Source organism: Parus major, chromosome 2 (genome assembly GCF_001522545.3).
Source record: "Parus major isolate Abel chromosome 2, Parus_major1.1, whole genome shotgun sequence".
In the NCBI taxonomy this organism is placed as follows: Eukaryota; Metazoa; Chordata; class Aves; order Passeriformes; family Paridae; genus Parus; species Parus major.
In genome coordinates, this window is record NC_031769.1 from 65,435,328 (window position 1) to 65,454,912 (window position 19,585).

The following is a 19,585-nucleotide window of genomic DNA, read 5'->3' on the forward strand; positions in this document are numbered from 1 at the left end:
GTCTACAGCCAATGCACACAGTGCAATGGTATGGAATTTTGTAGTTGCACAAGTATTATGTGGGGAACTTCGCAACTCAGCAGGGTTTTGGATTGAACAGTCATCTGCAAGCAGGGATAAATGTCCAAAATAGCTGCCCTTGTGCTTCTGGATCACCTGGCACTTATAGTATTCCTTTCCTAAAAAGATCCAATTGATTTCCACAGGGGCCTGATGTGAAATCTTTAAAAATGGTCTCTTAATCATGTGCTGGGAGGTATGTAAAGAAGCATTGGTTCAGAGGTAGAACTGTATAAAAGAGAGCAATTGAAAGTGGAATGCTTTTACCAGGAACAGGCATTGTGAGCAAGCACCTCAGCCCTTCCAAGCAAGAAAATAGGGTTTAAATTAGGCAGTATTGTGGGATTTCATTGACCTACTATGCCATTTGTTCCCTTTTGGTACCTGAGTGTTCCCTAACCTGTGTTTCTCCTCTTCTTTCTGACTGATGGGTGGGGATGTTGGATTCATTTACACTAAAAAAGGAGGCAGAGGAACTACAGCTGAAGAAAGACTAAGTTTAAACTGGATTCTCATGGATTTAAGGAGTGAATTTCAGACTGGTCAGCCTACTGCCAAAAAGTTGCGAGTCTGATGCAAATGAATTTCATAGCTGCTGCTGACACTCTCCCAGCTACATTCTTCCAGAAGTGTGCTAAGGGAGTTTGCAGTTGCTCTCAGCAAAGCTATTCCTGAGTTTATCCTACTGTTCTCTGACTAGAATCAGGTTTTCTGAGTGTTCCCTAGCCATCAGCACAATGCCAACAGGGAGGTTGTTTTCTCAGTGACTTGTGCTGTTTCAAATGCTGCTTCCATGGAAGATATCACTCCCTCCATGCTGAGAATTTTTGTAATTGTGCATGGAGAGCTTGGCTGCTGCGACTGCATCTAAGGCGGACAGAAAGGAGTGGGGGAGTGGGAGAGAGTGGAGGAGAAGGACATGCTACATTCATCCTTTCCTTGGGCCCTCAGGAAACAGAGGTGATACAGGAGCGGCTTCATCTGAGGTGCAGGGTTCAGACTTGCCGAAGTCTGAGTTCTCTGTCTCGCAAGAGTGCCAGTGCAGTGAGCTGTTCTCCATCCTGCTACCTCAGCCAGGCGCTCCAGCAGGCACAGGTTGGTGTGGATTGCATCTGATGTGAGGGTGGGATAGAACTGAGTGCAATCTGTGACGGGAATTTGCCAACAAGGCAGCAATTATAGATATGGGATTATATGTGTGGTGGACCACTGCCACTTCTGTCATGTTTCTAGAGAGAATGAGAGGAGCCATTTTAGGATGAGGCTGTGACTCCCTGGTCTGTGTCAGGGATTCTTCTGTATCTGTACAAGAAGATTAAGAATTGCAGAAGCAGACAGCTGTAATCTGTGCATTACTCCTGGTTCCTGCTGAGACAAAACAGTGAGAAAACCAGCTTCTCTCCGTGGGAGCAGTAGGACAGAGGTAATGGGCAGAAACTGATGTACAGGAAGTTTCACCTGAACATGAGTAAGATCTTTTCTTTTTGAGTGACTGGGCACTAGAACAGATTGGTCAGAGAAACTGAGGAGTCTCTTTCTCTGTAGATACTCAAAAGCTATCTAGACAGAATCCTGAGTAATGTGCTGTATGAAGTTGTGCCTGACCAGGCAGCTTGGACTAGATGACCTCCAGTGGTGCCTTCCAGACTTGACCATCCTGTGACTGTGATATTTGGTCCAGGTCCTGGTCTGATGTCCCCTTATAACGCTAACACTGGTATTGTGCCTGTCCAGGGAGCCAAATGTATTTTCTTTAATGACAGTTTCTTAGGGATGGGGCAAGTAGTATATTAGGGTAGGCTGCTTTTTCTCAATGGGTTTTCAGAGATCATCATCTGGGAGATTTTCCAGCTCATTCTAGCTTTTGTTTCCTTAATAGAAGTCAGTATGGATCAGAGCCATATGGTATTTCTAGTATGCAGATTGCCAGACATCTAAAATTAATATATGGACCTTCTTGTCCTAAGAGATCAGTGAACTTATGGATAGCTTTCTTTGGAAAAACCTATGTGCCTTTGCGTGATAGCTTTCTCTTCCAATAAGGCAAATATAGGCTTTCTTGAGTTAGCAAGGACATGACATTTGGACTAGCTAAGCCAGATTCGGATGCTGCCGAAATGAAAAAGTGGAATTTTTTTTTTTAGAGTTTCCTCTGGCAGAGAAAAGTTTCACCAGCATTCTTGGTCAAAGGCTGTCTGAATCTGTTTCCTAGCAGAAAACGTGCTCATCTTTTCCTCCCACTTCTGTCACAGTCTCTTCCAGAGGATTATGGTGGTGGGAAGGAGCAATTGCATTGGTTTTGAGGACTCAGTTTGCTGTGAGCATCCCAGCCTGCACTCCATGCTGTCTGGAAAGAATGATGCGAGGAAATAGGATCTCAGAGCCTGGGGAGAAGCTTTGCAGACCACCTGGCTTTCAAATTCCTGGCACTGCTCAAACTTGTCTCTGTAGGAAATCCATGTTCTAAGTCAAGCTCAGGTCACATGAGAAAATGAATTTGGCAGGAATATTATGATTCCCTACTGATCTGCCAACAAATCCACCCCAAGCATCTTGCTCCATGGCTCTACAAGAATAGAGCAGCACAACTGACAGCCCAGTGTAGAAAAGAGGTACTTATAGAAGTGCCTGGAGGTGGCTTGTGCAGGCTCTCCCATGATCCAATGCTGCTGCAAGCTGACTTCCCCTAGCACTGCACTCTCCTTTTACAGAAAAATTAGAGGCAAGGGTTGAGGAAGAGCTTGAAAGCAAAGAGAATTAAGGTGGCAGGAAAAAAGACATTCCTTTGTCTTAGTGTTCTGTCTTCCTACTGTCCTAGAAAGACCTCAGTTCTCCTGAGTGCTATTTAGCCACTCAAAAAGTGTACAAATGTAGGGACAATTCATACTTCTGTGCCCACCTGACCTCCTCTGACATCATTAGTAGCAACTGGTGAGATGTTGCTGTTGCATTTAAGTACTGTCTTGTGCATTGTTTTTCCCAAAATATCTCAGCTTCAGAGCAAGGTGCATAAAGAAAATGAAATTCAAAATGACTTTGGCACAATTATAGTAGAAATAAGCAGCTATTGAGCTTAATGCAGATGCCATGATGGGAAATATAATCTCATTTCCTCTTCTTTTTTTGTCTTTTGTGATAGGTGCTCTATTATCAACTTTAGATGGGATGTTCAAAAATTTTATTGCATTGAGCATATTTGGGAATTGGGAAGTCTCTTTATTACAGAAGGCAGAGGTTTTTGAGATGGGCTGTCAACAACTTGCAATGCTTTGACATCCCTTCAAGGTGACTGAATGATGTGCTTTGCACAGAAGTGCCCATGGGGGCAGTATAACTGGAAACACTGGATTGTCTCTTCAGGCCACAAATTTTTGAAAATTGGAAACCTGAAATTAGATATTTAAATCAGTCCTTCTGTATGCATAAGCACAAAAATAACAATGGAAGGTCCTGATTTTCAGAGCTGTTGCTGTAACTCTAACTGTGGGCACTCAAGGCTGAAACTAACTGTGAACTGAGGAACTGAGTAACCACACTTGAATAATTTTCCTTTAGGTTTGTGAATGTGACTGGGAATGTGTATGTGTTGATGTGTCTATTGCTTTCTGCATCTTATATAAATGTAAGGCATACATATATTTCCTTACAGAAGACATGTATGTATAAGCAAATGAATATGCAGACAACTAAACATATTCTTTATATGCATTTATATTTTAATTACCTTAGTTCTGCTAGGAGACGACTGGAAATATCTTGTTATTCACTGAAGTGGAGAACAACCTGGAGAAAAATATTTTAAGATCCAGGTATGAGAAAAACAACTGAGACTGATGGCATAGGTCCCTCCTCTGGTAATCATGGAAATAGAGTGGGTATGGCTGCAATCACTGCAGCACCATGGGTGCAACAGCATTTTGCTTTCCTTCAGATTGTCTTATCCAGCACTCTCCTCCCTTTAGGGGGACACGTAAATGTGACAAGCAGGAGCCTGAGAGCAGAGTTTGTGAAATGGCTGAGGTCTGGATTCTAGAAGATGAATCTGTTGTCTTTATGTGTGTTGGGGTTATATCTGCTTTGTGACTCTCAGGAGATTGAAGTTGCTTTGGTTAGTTAGTTAGTGGAAAAGAGATTCTGCTTCCACTTTGCACTGACCAAATATGTGAGCACCAGGAGAAGGCACCAAGTTATGTCAAAGGCAGTCTTTGGTGAAAGGATACCTGCCTGAGGCTGAACGAGGCATCCTCCTCCTTCCCTATGCAGGTGAGGGGAGATGGATGCCAGCAGTGCTCCAAAGTGGGGTTGTACACCAAGAATCATTTTCAAGATGAAAACACAGATTTGCTAGCACCCTCAAAAATTGAAGAGGCTAAGGGAAGGAATTAAGCCTTGTACTATGCTCAGACGAGTGCTCTGGATGCCTGGTGGCCTCTTAAGGGGTCAATTAAGCCATGTAGTTAAAGCTGGGATACCCACAGCTGACAGCAATGGAAAGGAGAGGACATAAAAGACTTGCATGTGAGGGGGAAGGGAAGCAGATCGAAAGTTTTCCCTTAACGCCTTCTGGATATGTCTTGCTGCCATTGGAGCTTTCTCTAACCATTTTGGACTTGGATTTTGCCAGGAGGGGCTGTGGGCCCTCCTTGCTGGGAGGGCTGGAAGAGGAGAGCAGAGGGATGGCCAGGTCTGCCTGGAGATGTCCTGGGTGCTTCCACACATCTATTTCCCGGAGAGCCACCTGATGGTGCTGTTTGTTCAAGTTCCCGGCCGCCGAGGCCCCTCCGAGCCTGCAGAGCTGTGTGTGGACCTGAATGTAGATCTGCCTTATCACAGGGCGTTTAATTAATAAATAAATGATAAAAAAAGGGCTACATCGCCCACTTGGCTCTGGCGGTGGGAGCTCACCTCTCTGTGATTCCCTCGGGCAACAACAGATGGGTTTTAAAACTAAATTTCAAGAAAGTACCTTGGAAAAGGTCTGGGGGAGGCCAGGCCTGGGTGTCTCTGCATTTTGTAAAGACTGATGATGGCTTGCTAGGTTTTCCTAATTTATTTTGCATTCTCCTCACAGTTTCCATTGTGGAGCTTTCCCGTACAAGGATTAACCATCACAAGCGGTGCAGTGCAGCTCTGGCAACCTCCCTGGAAAACACGCATCCTGAATAATGATGACTGCTGAAAGCAGGACAGAAAATCCACCCGTCTGCTCCTTAAATCAGCACTGGTGACCAGCACCTCAGACAAAGAGCAGTGCTGGGTAGCACCCCCATTCCCACAGCCTGCCCCCCCGGCAAACCTGGCTTGTTCTCTACAGATGCTCCCATCAAAGCACACAGGGAAGGTGAGAAATGCTAACTGTGGGGATGCTCCTGCCCAGCATCACATATCTGTTTGGGGGGGGCAGGCTCCCCAGTTCCTCTGGAGGGTATAGGCTTGTGTTTTTCATTTTAGGGACCAAGACCTGCACCTAAGGACTAGCAGTGCTTGAGGTGATGAACAATCTGGGCCAGCACATGGGGAGAGCAAGCAGCTCAATCTCCTGTCTTGCCTGGTTCATTTTCTGCTTGTGACAGAGGGCAGGAAGTAATGCTTAGCCCAGGTCGCCCCACTCACTCCTGCCACAGGCAGCACCACCAGTGGGTCTTGCTGAAGCAAACAGGCTGGCTTCTCATTTGTTTCTCGCTGTCAGGATGATGAGTCCAACTAGATTTCTTTCTGTTTGTGTTTGCTGCTTGTTTGTGCTGACAAAACACATGCATAGTTTGTAGTTCACTCATTTCAGCTGGTTGCTGTTCCATTTTAATGTGAGGCGCTTCGTCGGAGGTCATTTACTCAGTATGCTGCTGGGCCATTTACAAATATGAACTGATGAATATTTCATCATTGTTCACCAGGAATTCTGTTGGTGTAGAGCTTCATGGCAGTGAGTCAGTACGTGATGCACTCAACCTGAAATCATTTCGTCGCAGCATCTCTCATCAGGCATGCTAACTGCTGACGTTTGGAAGAAGGAGGAATACATATATGTATTAATACAATACTCTTTATCTCACCTTGATTCTGCTTAAATATCTGTGGAATCAGTGTTGCCTGGGGAAGGGGGTCTTTTGATTAAATAGCAAGAGCAGCCATCTAATCCCATTCACTGTAAGTGCAATACCCAGTCTTCCTCTCCTTCCCGCAGTGCCACACCTCCGGGAGGGAGGCTCTGCTGGAATCAGAGACTCCCTCTTAAGAGCAGGCACTTGCAGCAGAGGAGGTGGTGAGACCAATTTATCTTGCTGCAAAGCATTCTAATGGAAGCAGGGCACAGTGTGCAGGGGACACATGCCCGTGTTAATGCCTGCTTGAGACTGCACAGAGACTGGAGCAATCGTTCTGCAGAGGGATACCCAAGCTATTTGTCTCAGAGACCAATGACGATTCAGGCACCGGCATCATTAGGTGTTTCATTGCTGAACCAACTGAAAAAATCAGAGTCTGGGATAGAGTACCAAGGCTGACACCGAGGTCTGTAAAGGTAGTTTACCCTGCAGCTGAGAGGGAGGATGTTGCTCTGTTGATGGTGGAGTGGCAGCAGAATGTCCCAGCTGCATGATACAGATGTGCTAGTGGCAGTGCCTCCCTCCTCACCTACTGACTGAGGAAAAACCAGTGGGAAGGCGTCCTCTGTAATGGTGGTGCTTACACCAGTGTCAAACAGTATTGCACTCCTGGATTTTCTGGACTGTGTGGCTTTCATGGTGATTGAAGTCTCACACTGATAACCAGGGTTGTGGAGCACTAGTGTTTCACTAGTGAGAAAATAATCCAGTCAACAGGGCCCTGTAACTATCCATGCTTCTTCAGCCCTTTCCTTTGGTGCTGTTGGTGGCAACTCTGGGGCCTGAAGGAACAAAGGTTATTGTGACCATGTCAGATACAGCAGGGGGAAAGGAGGCCGTGTGTACCCGAAAGCCGTCTCCATCCCTTTACACTCAGAAACCGCTCTCTGGTGCCCAGACCCCAGGGATGGGCTGCAAAATCTGCCTGCTCTTTATTTAATGCTGGATTGTTTCCTGCTGCTTCTGAGCTAGAGTGAAGGAGAGAAGTTGTGAATAGACAAAATTTGGTAGCTGTGTGGGAAGTAGGAGGTCATCTTGACATATGCAGAGGAGAAAAGTTGGTAGTTTGGAACCAAGCTCCAAAATTCCTCTAAGTGAAAAATGAGATTGACTCCTCATCTTTTCACTTTTTCATCTCAGCTTGTCAATCTTAATATATCAATATTGATGTTAATACGTCAATATTGCAGTTTGCCTGGCACAGTGCCTATGCAACAGGCCACCCGATGCTGCTCTCCAGCAGCCAGGTCCTGCAAACCTGAATGCTCTGCTTTGTGTGAAGCTCTTGACATACACTGTGCAGAACAGAGGTGGGAAATTTTTGAGACTGAGCAAGTTTTGTGCTGGTGACACTGTCTATTCAAAGAGGTCTGTGTACTATGTACTCTTGGTATATAAACTAGCCCACAGCACCAGACTACCTAGAACTAGCTTTAATTTTAATGATCTGTAGGATTTTTGCTGTAATTTTTTTTTCTCTTTTCTTTTTAAGATTTTGTGAAGTCTGTAGAGACTGGAAGTCTGTAGAGCAGGGACAACCCACCACTGTGCTATTCATATCTGCCTGTGTAGGTATACATATACAGTATGCCTTCTATTATTGCATGTTTTGGAAGAACCCCCAGAGATGTCTGGTTCTCCTAGGTACAATGTCATAGTTGTCCTTTGGTTCCTTCCCCCTCAAAAGGGCCCAAACACAGTGAAGGCATTTGCTGAAAAAATAGGGTTAGGTGGGAGGTACTTTTTGTGACTGCAAACTTTAATCACCATTCTGCCAGGCACTTCACTAATATGTCTGGGAAAATAAATCTTTTTGACTCCTTTAAACTCCTTTGTGCTTCATTTCTACTTTTTATGAGTATGTTTTGGAAGGTTTTTTGTTTGTGTTTTATTCTCTTTAAACTTGACTTATCTCTTCATGTTTTTTTCAGGCTCATACCCCTCAATACAAAGTACTCAGTGAAAGCCAGCTTGTAAAAGGAGGGTAATGTCTGGAAGTTAGATATATGGGAGCTCGATGCCAATATTCATGATATGCAATGAAAGCAGGCAGTGTGGAAAAGAATGTGAGGGTGTCCTAGACTCCATCATAGTCCTTATTAGGCTTCCTAGTAGATTTTAAAAGAATATACTTGGATTTTTAATTTGACAAAATGTAATGACAGAATGAAACTGATTCTGTAGTCAGTTTTTCCAAAACAGCTCAATTAACCTGTCGATCTTTAAAATACAATTAATAACTTTTTGTAGAGTGAGACTTTGTTTCTGTGGGGGTGCAGGCTTGTGTGGGTGGTTACTGAGCATACATGGTACTCTAATCTCTTCTCACTGTCTCTCTTCCATTCTCTATTTTTGAGGCACACAGTTATTATAGGCCAGAACTTGCCACTTCTGTCAACCCACAAATAAACAGGAATAGTCATAGGGCAAAACATGACTTGCTACAAATGCAAGTGATAGAAATTGTACCTGAATGGTCATTTTTAGTAACACTTGGTTAATTTCCAAAGTGGAGAGCAAATTAATGAACTTGTATTAGGATCTAGGAGAACAAAGAAGATTTGCCATTCTAGAGCAACATGGTGAAGGGAGGTCAATTACAATGAAAATTTCTATTTAAGGCAATGTCTAAATTTTGGTTCAGGGAAGGTTTTTCTCAGCAGCATAGCTGACATTTCCCAGTATTTCACACTATGATTTTACAGTACTTCAGCCATGAGTTAAGTAAGTTCAGACTTTGCATGAAAGAGTAAATATAGCAGATTTCACTTTTTTACTTAAAAAGTAGATGCTGCACCTCTCTGTGTCACCCATTAGTCACTTTTGTCACCAGACATGGTTACTGTATGTTCTGCTAGCTGATGTCTTTGCTTGTCCATCTCTTCAGGAAGCTTGGACTGTGAGAACCATCCAATATAGTTTGGATTTCGGTGTAGCAGAGGAAGGACAAGAGGCAACAGGCACAAGTCACAGCGTGAGAAATTACAGTTGGATGTAAGGAAGAAAATTTTCACAGGTAGCATGGCCAAACACTGGAAGAAGTTCAGAAAAGCTATGATATCTCATTTTTGGAAGTGGGACTAGATGACCATCAGAGGTTCTTCTGTGCTTTTTATCCTGTGGTTCCATGATTTTGTGCAAGAGTTTGAGCAAGTGCTTTACACAATCCGTACTGCCTCTGTAAGGCACCAGAAGGACTCCCAAGCATCTTTGTACTCCTTTCAGAAACAAAACTTCCTCAAGACTCTCCATACCATGATCAATTTTCCACAGCTTTGCAGGCTGACACCCCTCACCCCATGCACAATTAACTTTGATTTTGCCTTTGTCTTCTTGTATGAGAAAATGGCTTTTAGACCCATCTCTGGCTGAAAACATCTGCTTTAATGAAGAAACTGAAATGTACATGAAGACACACAAAAAAATTAGGCTTACTTCAGCCAAAGAGCTTTCCAGGTATCTTCCTGTGCTCCTCAACAGATTCCCATGGAAAACATCTTCCTCTGGCAAGTGTTGCTAAGGAGGATTTTTCAGAGAGGGTTCTTCTCTTTCCACCAACTGATGTAATTGATGAGCTCTCTCCTCTTTTTCCCCCCTGAAGTTTCTGCCCACCAGGCCTAAACAGACTGCAGATAAGCACTATATCAATACTCAGAATGAAACAGAGACATTGGCTTAGGTTTCAAGAGGTTGAAATGAGGATCAATGCTTTGATAACATTAAATAACAAATGTTGTTTATTACATACCAGCAACTCTGAGTAGGACACAAGGCAATCAAGATTTTTTCTATAAGTTAAGTTTTTAAAAAAATTTCATCTCTTACTCTATGTGAGAAAAAAAACATTGCAGAAGACTATTTATCCACAAGTCTTCTATGTTTTTCCAGGATTATAGGACAGTTCAGGTTGGAACTGAACTTGGGAAATCTGTAGTCCCACCTCTTGCTGAAAGTAGGATAGACAGTGAGGTTAGACCAGGTTACTAAGGATTTTAATCAATCAGGTCCTTAAATCCTCAAGGACAAAACTTCACAACCCCCTCGGGCTATGACTCTTACAAAGAGGTCAATTGTTCCAAATTTTCTGGAAAAACACCGGTAAGCTGAAGCTCTGGTTCAAAGGAGTATGTTGCATTGTCAGCAGAGAACAACCTGACTCCGGCCTGAATAAGTCATTAAGATGTCCTCCAGCCTTCCCTTAGTAAAGTAGATCTGGTGGCACTGGAGGTGCCAGAAAGACTGTATCCTAGTTCGAGTTGCAGCTAAGCTTCAATGCCATCACTAATGCTGGCACCCTCTTTGCCTTCAGCCCTGGAGCTCTTCCAGTTCTGGACAAAGTCACACTGGCCTTAAAATCCAGTGCTGAGCTCTGGAAGAAACATGGGGGTTTTGTTAATTTGGTATGAATAACAAATACAGTTGCTGAAGGGTACTCTTTTATAAACTGTTAGTGAAGACATTTAAGGATTTCTGGATGAGATCTGGTGCAAATACATATTACTTTTGAGTCTTCTTTGCAGAAGAAGCTGCAACCTGGGTAAATGGCAGTGTATGCTGGCTAAGCAGAAAGATGGCACAGGTTACTGGGTATAACCGAGGAATTCCTGGTTGAGAGATTATGGCCAAGACTCTGTGGGAAAACAGACAACTGCAAAGTGTAGGATCAGCAAAGTTCCTGAGCACTTGCAAAGTCCCTTCTTGCCAGATATTGTGGTCTCAATATCCAGGACACTTTCTTGAGTTCTCATGAGTGATCTATGAGGGTATGATGGAAAATTTCTTGCTTCATTGTCCCTGCTTCCTTTTCCATGGACTTGAACTTGATGAAGCATCTTTTCTGGGTCAGTTTCAACAGGACAGATGGATTTCTGGCATTTATCTTGACACCCAATGCCAGGAAAAAAAATAAAATCAATATTTAATAATTCCTTCTTAATAGACTTCCTGTGTCCCTGCTCAGAATATCCAAGGTCACCAAGAGCTGCACAAAGGCATGGGAGCAGTCAGAGCTGTGCTCTAAATGCTATCACATGCTCTCTGTTGTTAGGTTCATAGGTTGCTTTCAAGGACTTCCCGTGGCAGTGTGTAATAGTAATCTTAACCTGACATACTCAAATGGCTTCTTCGTTAACTAAGCAAGGACAAGAAGCAGCTTGTTTGAAGTGATGCATGTTTCCTTGTGATAATGATGCCCTCCATCAGCCTATTCATTGTAGAAGCAGTGCTTAATTAACAGCTTTCCTGTGGTCCCTTGTCCCCCTCTGGTCTGCCTCAGAGCTCAGTCATGGTGGCTTTCTCACATTTGTTCAATGCCACAGAGGGCTCTCTCTTTGTCCTGCTAGAGAAGGATGGCAAGCTATGGCTTGTATTTTGGGATCCTTACAGAGAGAGACATGTAATACAGGGCCTGGCATACTGAGCTTACTTCACTCAAAGGGAGTGAAAGAGTAAAAATTATCTGAAGTGTGCAAGTAACACAAGCTTCAAACTTGAGGTAGTTAGGGTACCCAGAAGCCCAAATTTTACCTGTAGTTAATTGAATCTACACTTCCAGGTTTTCTTCAGGATGTTGTACCTAAATACACACATTTCCTTCACACTTTAGTCACAGGACAATTCATGTAAGTTGAGACTTGTTTTCCACAAGGCTGAAAGTGCTTTTCAGCAGTATTTTAATTTTGTAGTGTATACTAGACACCCTGTGGGGTTTTTTTCTGCTTTTCCCCTTCCAAACTGTGCTACTATATATCCTTTCCAGCTCAATATGTTGTTCAGTGTAGGGATGGAATCCTCATGAGAGGAACCCATCTGCAGTCCTTGGGTAGCTCCCTGTAAGAGTCGTACAACTTCGTGCATACGTGGTCATATTTTCCCTCCTATTCTAATCAACTTTCCTGCTTTTTCCTTTCTGTGTCATGCTTCAAGTTTCAGGGATATTTGCTGTTTGTATCTGTGCTGGCCCCTTTAACCAAACTTTTAGCCAAAAAAGCAATAAGAAATTAGGTTGTCTTTTGTAACTGATCTTGATGAGAACAGGTAAACCCCCTAACTCTACTCAGTGGCCACAGGTCTCTATTAATGGTTTCATGTGCAGAGAGCTGTCTTTTAGAACCAGCAGTTTCCAGGACAAGCAGCTTTTTCTGTGTTGATAGTGCAGGTAACAACCGCAAGTTTGGAGACCTCGTCTTTGCCTATAAATACTCCAAATGAATCTTGGCCTCTTATAAGTCTTGAAACTTAAACTATGTGGTAAAATCCAACCACTGTGGATTTATGAAGCTCGGGTAATGACAATTTATTGACCTCTGTGTTCTTGCTCATTTACAAAGAGAGTCAGCTGAAGGAAAGGCATTCATACTTTATTACTCTTCCTTGAACGACATTTTTATTCCTCAAGAATTGTTTTTCTTTTTAATTTGGAGGCAAAACACTATTTTCCTTAATTTGACACATAACAGAAGATTGGCCTGACATGCTTTGAATTCCTTTTCTAATAAATACAAATTTCACTGTCCAATCTTACTTTCTGGTAACGACAAGATTAAAGTTGAGCAACAGACTCTTCAAGAGGAAAAAAAATAATTTCTGTGGTGTTGTAATTGCATTTTTTTCCTACAATAATTGATGATTTTGACTCCTTCACAAATCATCCTAATTTCAGTTGATGCTCTGCTATTACAAATACCTCAACAAAATTATAGAAACTATTATGACAATATCAGAAATAATTAAACATGGACCCTTAAGAGTATGTGTCCTAAACCATACACTACTGCAAAACTACCAGCTCTGGCAAGAGAAAATGCCAAGCAATGCTACTCTGCCACCAAACGTGTATGGGTTCATTGGCTGCCTCAGGCTTGCTAGAATATATACCGGCTGAATTTTGCCTGCTTTCCCTTAATAGAAAGCACTAATTTTGGTCTTAATTCTCTCTCCAGCTGTCAGATCCCTGAAACTTATAAAAATATAATTATCTGTGATAGTCCAGTCCTTCTTTCAAATCTGGTTAAAATTAGCTGAGGAGAAAATTCACTAAAGGGTGCTGGCAGAGAGGAATCAGGCCAAAAATACATCATGTCAGTTGCATGTTTCATGGGTAGCTGCTAATTTAGTACTGCATTTCTCCCAGACCAGCCTTCGTAGATAGCTACTCTGGTGTCCAGGAGTTGAGATTCTTTGTTGCCTGTTTCAGTGAAGAGCTACTAGGAAATGTTTGGAAGTGTCTGTCCCCCACCAAGCACCACTGAGTGGTGTCAGGGGGGGCTTGGCAGCTTGAAGATATTTTGTTCCTGTGGTTTTGGGGGTACACCAGGCATTTGTACACAAGGCAGTGGGGCTGTGCCTATGGGCTTGTGTGTGGTCAAGGGCTGTAGGTGAATGCAGCAACAAGGATGTAACAGCATGGGACTCCTCTCTGGAAAAAGACCTTGGCCCTCAGTGAGTACCAGCCTCTGCACAACTTTGCGTTGTCATGTTGTTACAGGCAGAAACAGGTTTAACTCTAAATCAGAGTTAAAGCAGTAAGTCTCCCTGTTCCAAGGACATTTTTGACTGAGCAAGACACAGTCCAGCTGTTCTGTTTTGAGCCTGTATAGAGTAAGGTGCATTTAAGTGTATGGCAGGTGCTGTATCCAAGGTAAAACACCCATTTGTCTGTGGCACTGCCACCTCAATAGCTCAGTGTCTTCTACAGGTTCTGCTGAAGGGTTGATTTTAATAGAGTTTAATAGAGTTGGTGGGGATGGTTACAGGTCTTGGGCCCTACTGCTGCAAAGGACCCATGTGCCTGGATTTGACTTTGTGCCTGAGAGCATTTCTGTTGAAATTTGTAGGGATGTTCATCTAGGCACATTTAAGCTAGGTGGGTTGTCCTGGCCAGGGTCTTTCTGCAAAGTATGTTTAATATGCTAAGTCTGCAAGGGTAGCACAACCACTGCTCTACTTTTGTAAAGGACACAGTAGTGTGATACCTGGCTTTTCAAGGTGCCCTACAGTGGTGAAGACTAAAGAAAGTATTTCCCCATTGTACAGTGCAATTTGGTGAAGAGATTTCAGAGAGAGCCCTAAACTATTTAGCTGTAAGTACAGTAAGCAATATAGCTGCATTAGCACAGAGCACAGCTAGGTAAATTAGCATTGTGCAGCATAGACATAGCCTAAATTTCTGGTATGGTTTCCTCAGTGACGTTTTTTCAAACCATGGCTTGAAAATAAAATATGGGGGTTTTTTCACCCCTCCAAAACACTGTGTTAGGAAAGCTTGCATACATTTTCCTGTTTTATTATCTCACTATCATCTCTTTTAAAATAAATTCCTACCTGACTATCTAAATTTTATTTTATTTTTATTTATTTATTTTTTATTTTATTTCTTTTATTGGTGGCATTCTCTTATTCTTCAGAGCCTGTATCCCCTGGAACCAAAAGCTGTTTCAGCTGGGGCACAGAAGATACTGCCTCTATATTATAAAACCCATCATTTCAGTTTACTCATGACCTCCTGATACAAGGCTAGACATGATCAGAAAAGGAATAGAGATCTAACATTATTACGTCCCAACATAAATCTACGCAGTTCTGATCACACTATCTCAAACAGGATGCAGTAGGACTGGAAAATGCTCAGGAAAGGGCAAGGATGATAAATATTGTGGATTATATGGCATGAGAGCAAGTCACATTCTCCAGTCTGTGGGGAGACAGTGGAGGCCTGCCATGGAGGTCTTCTGGAGAAGGTGAGCAAGGAGCTGCTAAGGGCTGCTACAGTGTTGGAATACCTGGTGAAATTCCCTGACAGAGTAGGTTTGGAAGTCTTCAAGGAAGAAGACTTCTCTCAGTGACTGATAAGCAGTGGAACTCACTTCCACAGTGTATGGGCAAGTCCAAATATTTAAAAAGAGTTAAAATAAGGACATGGATTGCTTGATGGTTGTTCATCAATGATTAAGGGAAATTGGGAACGTAAGGCTGAGTTATTCCTCTCAAAGCAAGAATAACAGATTATTATCCTTTGTGCTTCTAGGAGTGGTTGTGGCATCACTGGACAACCCACGAGGTTATTGTAGGTACTAAGATGTCTCTTCCTGTGACTGCAAATCTGCCATTCTATGCAGTGTAAATTCTTAAGATAAGCTTTGAATATCAAGGGAGAAAGACAGAATATGCTACTGGCTGAGGTGTATTTTATCACACAGGATGAGCATCATCATGACTTTGATATTATGAAGAACATATTCATGTTTGAAAAGACTGAGAAAATGAAAACTGCCATGGTGTGTCAGAGGTTGATGCCTACCCTGACACACTTCCCCTGCATTCTTTAAGTCAGGTGCTTTGGGAATTCCTGAGACGAAAGTTACACAAGTGTTGCTCTAATCAGTCAAGTACAGTGGCTATTTTAGAGCCCTGTAAATTGGAAATTAGAGCAGGGGGGAAAAAAATGAGATGAATGACAGACAAGATGGTAAGAATACATATGAGGCCTTAATTCTGCAACTATTAAAATATCCTGTATGTGGTTCACTTTCAAGCAACATACTAAGGAGAAGGTGGTTTTGCAAGGAGAGTCTTGGTTCAGTAAAGAAAAAACTACATTTAATATTTGCTGAAGTCTTATATAGCTAACTTTTCTTAACAGGTAGTAGCTTTCCATGGCATTTGTTTAATGTCTGCATGGTGATTTTCTTTCTCCTGGCTCCACCATCCTAAGAATTTGATGAATGGATGAAGTCATGGACCATTGGCATTTTTCCATCCTCCAAAGTGATATGATACAGAAATTTAAGTTTATATGGATTTTGGAGTTGGTTTGATCTTTGGGGGAGTAAATATGCATTCATATTGTCTCTGCCCATCTGGAGATTCATTCTAGGCCAGCAGGATTACCAGAAACTGGACTGCAGGCAGAATAACACAGGTCCTAATACACTGAGTCTAGAGTTACCTAAGATATCATGATTGATCTCTGATCTTGGTTATGTGAGATAAGTCAAAAATAGTGATATTTTTGCTAGAAGAGTTTGTTCTGTCTCTGCCTTTATACCTGGCAGAGAGGCAGTAATTCCAAGGCACAAATCAGAAACTCCCACACACAGCCCTTGATTGCTTCTTTTTCAACTCACCATGCAATTGCCATATGTGAATCTAGCAAGTGACACTTCCTAATCTAAAGCACTATCACTTTCCTAAAAGTACAAATTTAAATAAACTGCATGATCAGGCAAATTAAATCAATACCTGGTCTAGAAAGTGAAGAAGGATGGGCTTCTAATAGGACAAGTGCTCCTGTCGATACTGGTGGGAAAGTGTCCAGAAGTTTGATGTCTCAAAAACCTGTGTTCCTGTGTGCACATGAAATAAAACCTAGTGAATGCAGGGTATACTGAAACTCTGCTATACAGTGATCAAGTTGTCCCCATCCTTTTTTGTTTTCCTCCTCTGCCTGTTCTACTGAAAACATTAGGGCAACACAACAGATAATCACAACTCACTCTTCACTTAGTTTATCTTTTCCAGTATTTAAAGACCTATATTTTGCAAATATTCTGAGCACCCCAGAAATATGCATAAAACCCATAGAGGTTGTTTGCCAGGTGTAGAGGAAAAAAAGTGAGGCAATCTGGGAAATGTCTGTCTTAGTCTTCTCCATGCTGAAACAAAAGTGATTCCTTAGAAATAATCCAGAGCCAGCACATACAGGCACTGGATGTAAGTCTTACTGGAGTAAGATGGATTTGAGTTTGGATCTCCAAAGCACTGACGGGTAAATTACAAAGGGCAGAATCTTCATTACTGGTGATTTAGGAGGCATGAAGAGATGCAACTTGATTTGTGGATCCCAAGTGGAGTTTTCAAGGCTGACAATTAATAATAGGAAATTGACTTGTAAACTGAATGAATCTGACACCGGGTCATGAGAGCAAATTACATTTGGAAGCTATACTGCCATTTTTCTAGTTACTTGTAAGAACAGTGAATAGTGTGGAATTTTGTTTGCAGATACTTTTTGACTTTTCTCCTGCCATTCCCATCCCAGGAATTCAACTCTTCCTTTCGGGATTTAAACATTTAACTACTTAATCTTGTAATTTGAAGTAATAAGATAGTTTGGTGGCATTTTACAAGACAAAAGCCATTGAGTCCACCTCTCATAACTACACAATTGTTAAAATCCTTATATGACTAATCTCTAATTCCTAGCAGTCTACCACAAATAAAATCATACTTTGAACTGTGCTACTTTAGTATACCAAATAAAGCTCCCACACAACTTCCAGATCAGCTCAGAGTTTGGTTAGCCTAAAACCATGGTGATGTTTATACAGATCACAGAGTGTATTAAATAAAACTCTCCCTATAAAGATTTGTGGGAGATTATATTAAGCTCAACAGTCTATGAAATCTCCTTTAAAAATGCAGGGTGCTTGTCCTCCTGTGAAATGGTATTCAGGAAAATTAAGTCACACAAGTGTATCCCTAGTCCTCCATAACTGAAGGACTATTGTGACAAAAAGATTCCTTTGCCTACACTGATTTTCAGCCCCATCCTTTCAAGCTTGCATACAAAGGGCCCTTTGGGAAACAGCTTGCTTGGACACAGATTCCCAGGCCCAGATCTCTTTTACTCGTATTCCTTTCCAACTGGCTGCTCACAAGTGATGTTCGGGTTTGTATGATATTTGCACTCTTTCAGTGTTTCTCTGTTAGCTTTCAAAGTAGTGGGATAATTTTTGAATTGAAAGCAAATGAAAAGATGGCAAGATTCAAACCTGTGCATTTATATAAAATAAGAAAAAGACAGTCTGTGCCTATTGTTAATGCTCTCCAGTCCCCAGTTGGGCAAGAAGCTACTTCTGGGCTTCCATGGAATTCAAATCATTGGAATGTAGCTCTTCCCAGCATATGAGCTGTCCTCTGTGAGGGAGAGAAAAGTGTGACTGTTGTCTGCTTTCAGAGGGGCAGGCAGCACCTTGGGTGAGACCTGTGGCCTTTGGGTGCAGAGAGGTTTGGGGATGGATCCAGGCTTTCAGACATGGAGGTGTTTGAGGATGAGGTCCTGACTGAGGGAGGCAGATCAAGCAATAGGAGATGGGTACCTGATAAATGAAGATTTCACTATGTAGTTACATCTGGATGTCTGGTCCTTTCCTTTACCCACCTTTCAAAGAAGGGGAGGGGTACAGTGGTGGTATATTCTAGATCAGTAATATATAGTTTTCAAAAATGGCTTATATCTTTGCTAGCAGATGTGTTTCACTTAAGCTGCAGTTTCAATACTTTGTAAAAGAACTCGAGTGTTACCAAGTACTATGCAGAGGAAGCTTCCAACATGCAGTCAGATGACACAACCTTAGGCCTTGCCTGTTTCTCTTCACTTAGCAAATACTGTGACTTGGAGGATGACCTGTGCCACTGAGGATTTTCATAATATTTTTATTGTGAAACACACAAAAGGAGATTTCAGAAGTGCTGTGTGATGTACAGTCTGTGTGATTGCCATCAGCGATTTGTTCCTAGTACTCAACATGGGAAAGGGAAATGCAAATGAAACATTTGTCTCCTTGGGGAAAAAAAGCCTCCGAACTACTTGAATTGTAGGGACAGGCAGAGGCTGCTTTGCAAATCAGAGATGTCCTTTACTCATGCAGTGGAAAGCAGAATCTGCCTTTGCACTTCTTGACTGTAGGTACAAATTTGCAGTGCCTGCTCACCAGCTGGTGACATGAGGTGGTGACTCCTGCCCCTCCCCAGGTGAGAGACCCTGAATAAAATTAATTGATGACTGTAAACTTGGCATCATTCAGCAAAGAAGCTGAAGCACTAGCTCTAAGTCTGACTCCCCCCTGCTGTGGTCCCTTTGCATCAGGCTGGCTCAGAGGGGACACACAGCACTGCCCACTGTGCCACAGCTGCTCCAACCTGCAGCAGCATGCTGCTTCGGGGTTGTCAGTCCAGCAGCTGTCACGATCCCTGCATGGATGCAAACTTTTAAAAGGAGCTGCAAAATGTCAGGGATTTTATTTGTGTGACCTGCCCCCACTGTGCGGACCAGAGCTGACGAGCAGCACAGGAATGTGGTTAAGATTATGGAAATAAGCACACAGACACGCAAGAGAACTTCTGCTTTGTTTCATTATGACAGGGGATTCATTTTTAGGACATATTCACTTCTGATAGCTATGCACATGCTTGCACGCAGAGGGCTTCCACCTCCTTCTGTCACAAAAGGCCCCCTGATCTGCCCAGGGTAACAGTATGGTTTTCATTTCCTCCTCTACTCTGGGCTGCTGTTTTGTTGTTGCATCCCATCTGGTTACATTGCCCAGCTGGAATCACATGGGGTTTTTTGGAGCTCTCTTGCCACCACTGTTCTGTAGATGAGCAAGGCAGGCAGCAGGACTACAGCTTGGTGCCCATTA

General features: G+C 42.6%; 1 long non-coding RNA gene across 1 annotated transcript in view; it reads left to right on the top strand.

Moving 5' to 3' along the window:
• Positions 1 to 5,134: 5,134 nt before the first annotated feature.
• The window catches only part of LOC107200101, a 50,290-nt gene continuing 35,839 nt past the window's right edge, over positions 5,135 to 19,585 (top strand). The window contains exon 1 of the long non-coding RNA XR_004495981.1: positions 5,135 to 5,401. This is a non-coding gene — a long non-coding RNA (uncharacterized LOC107200101). The remainder of the gene's footprint in view (positions 5,402 to 19,585) is intronic.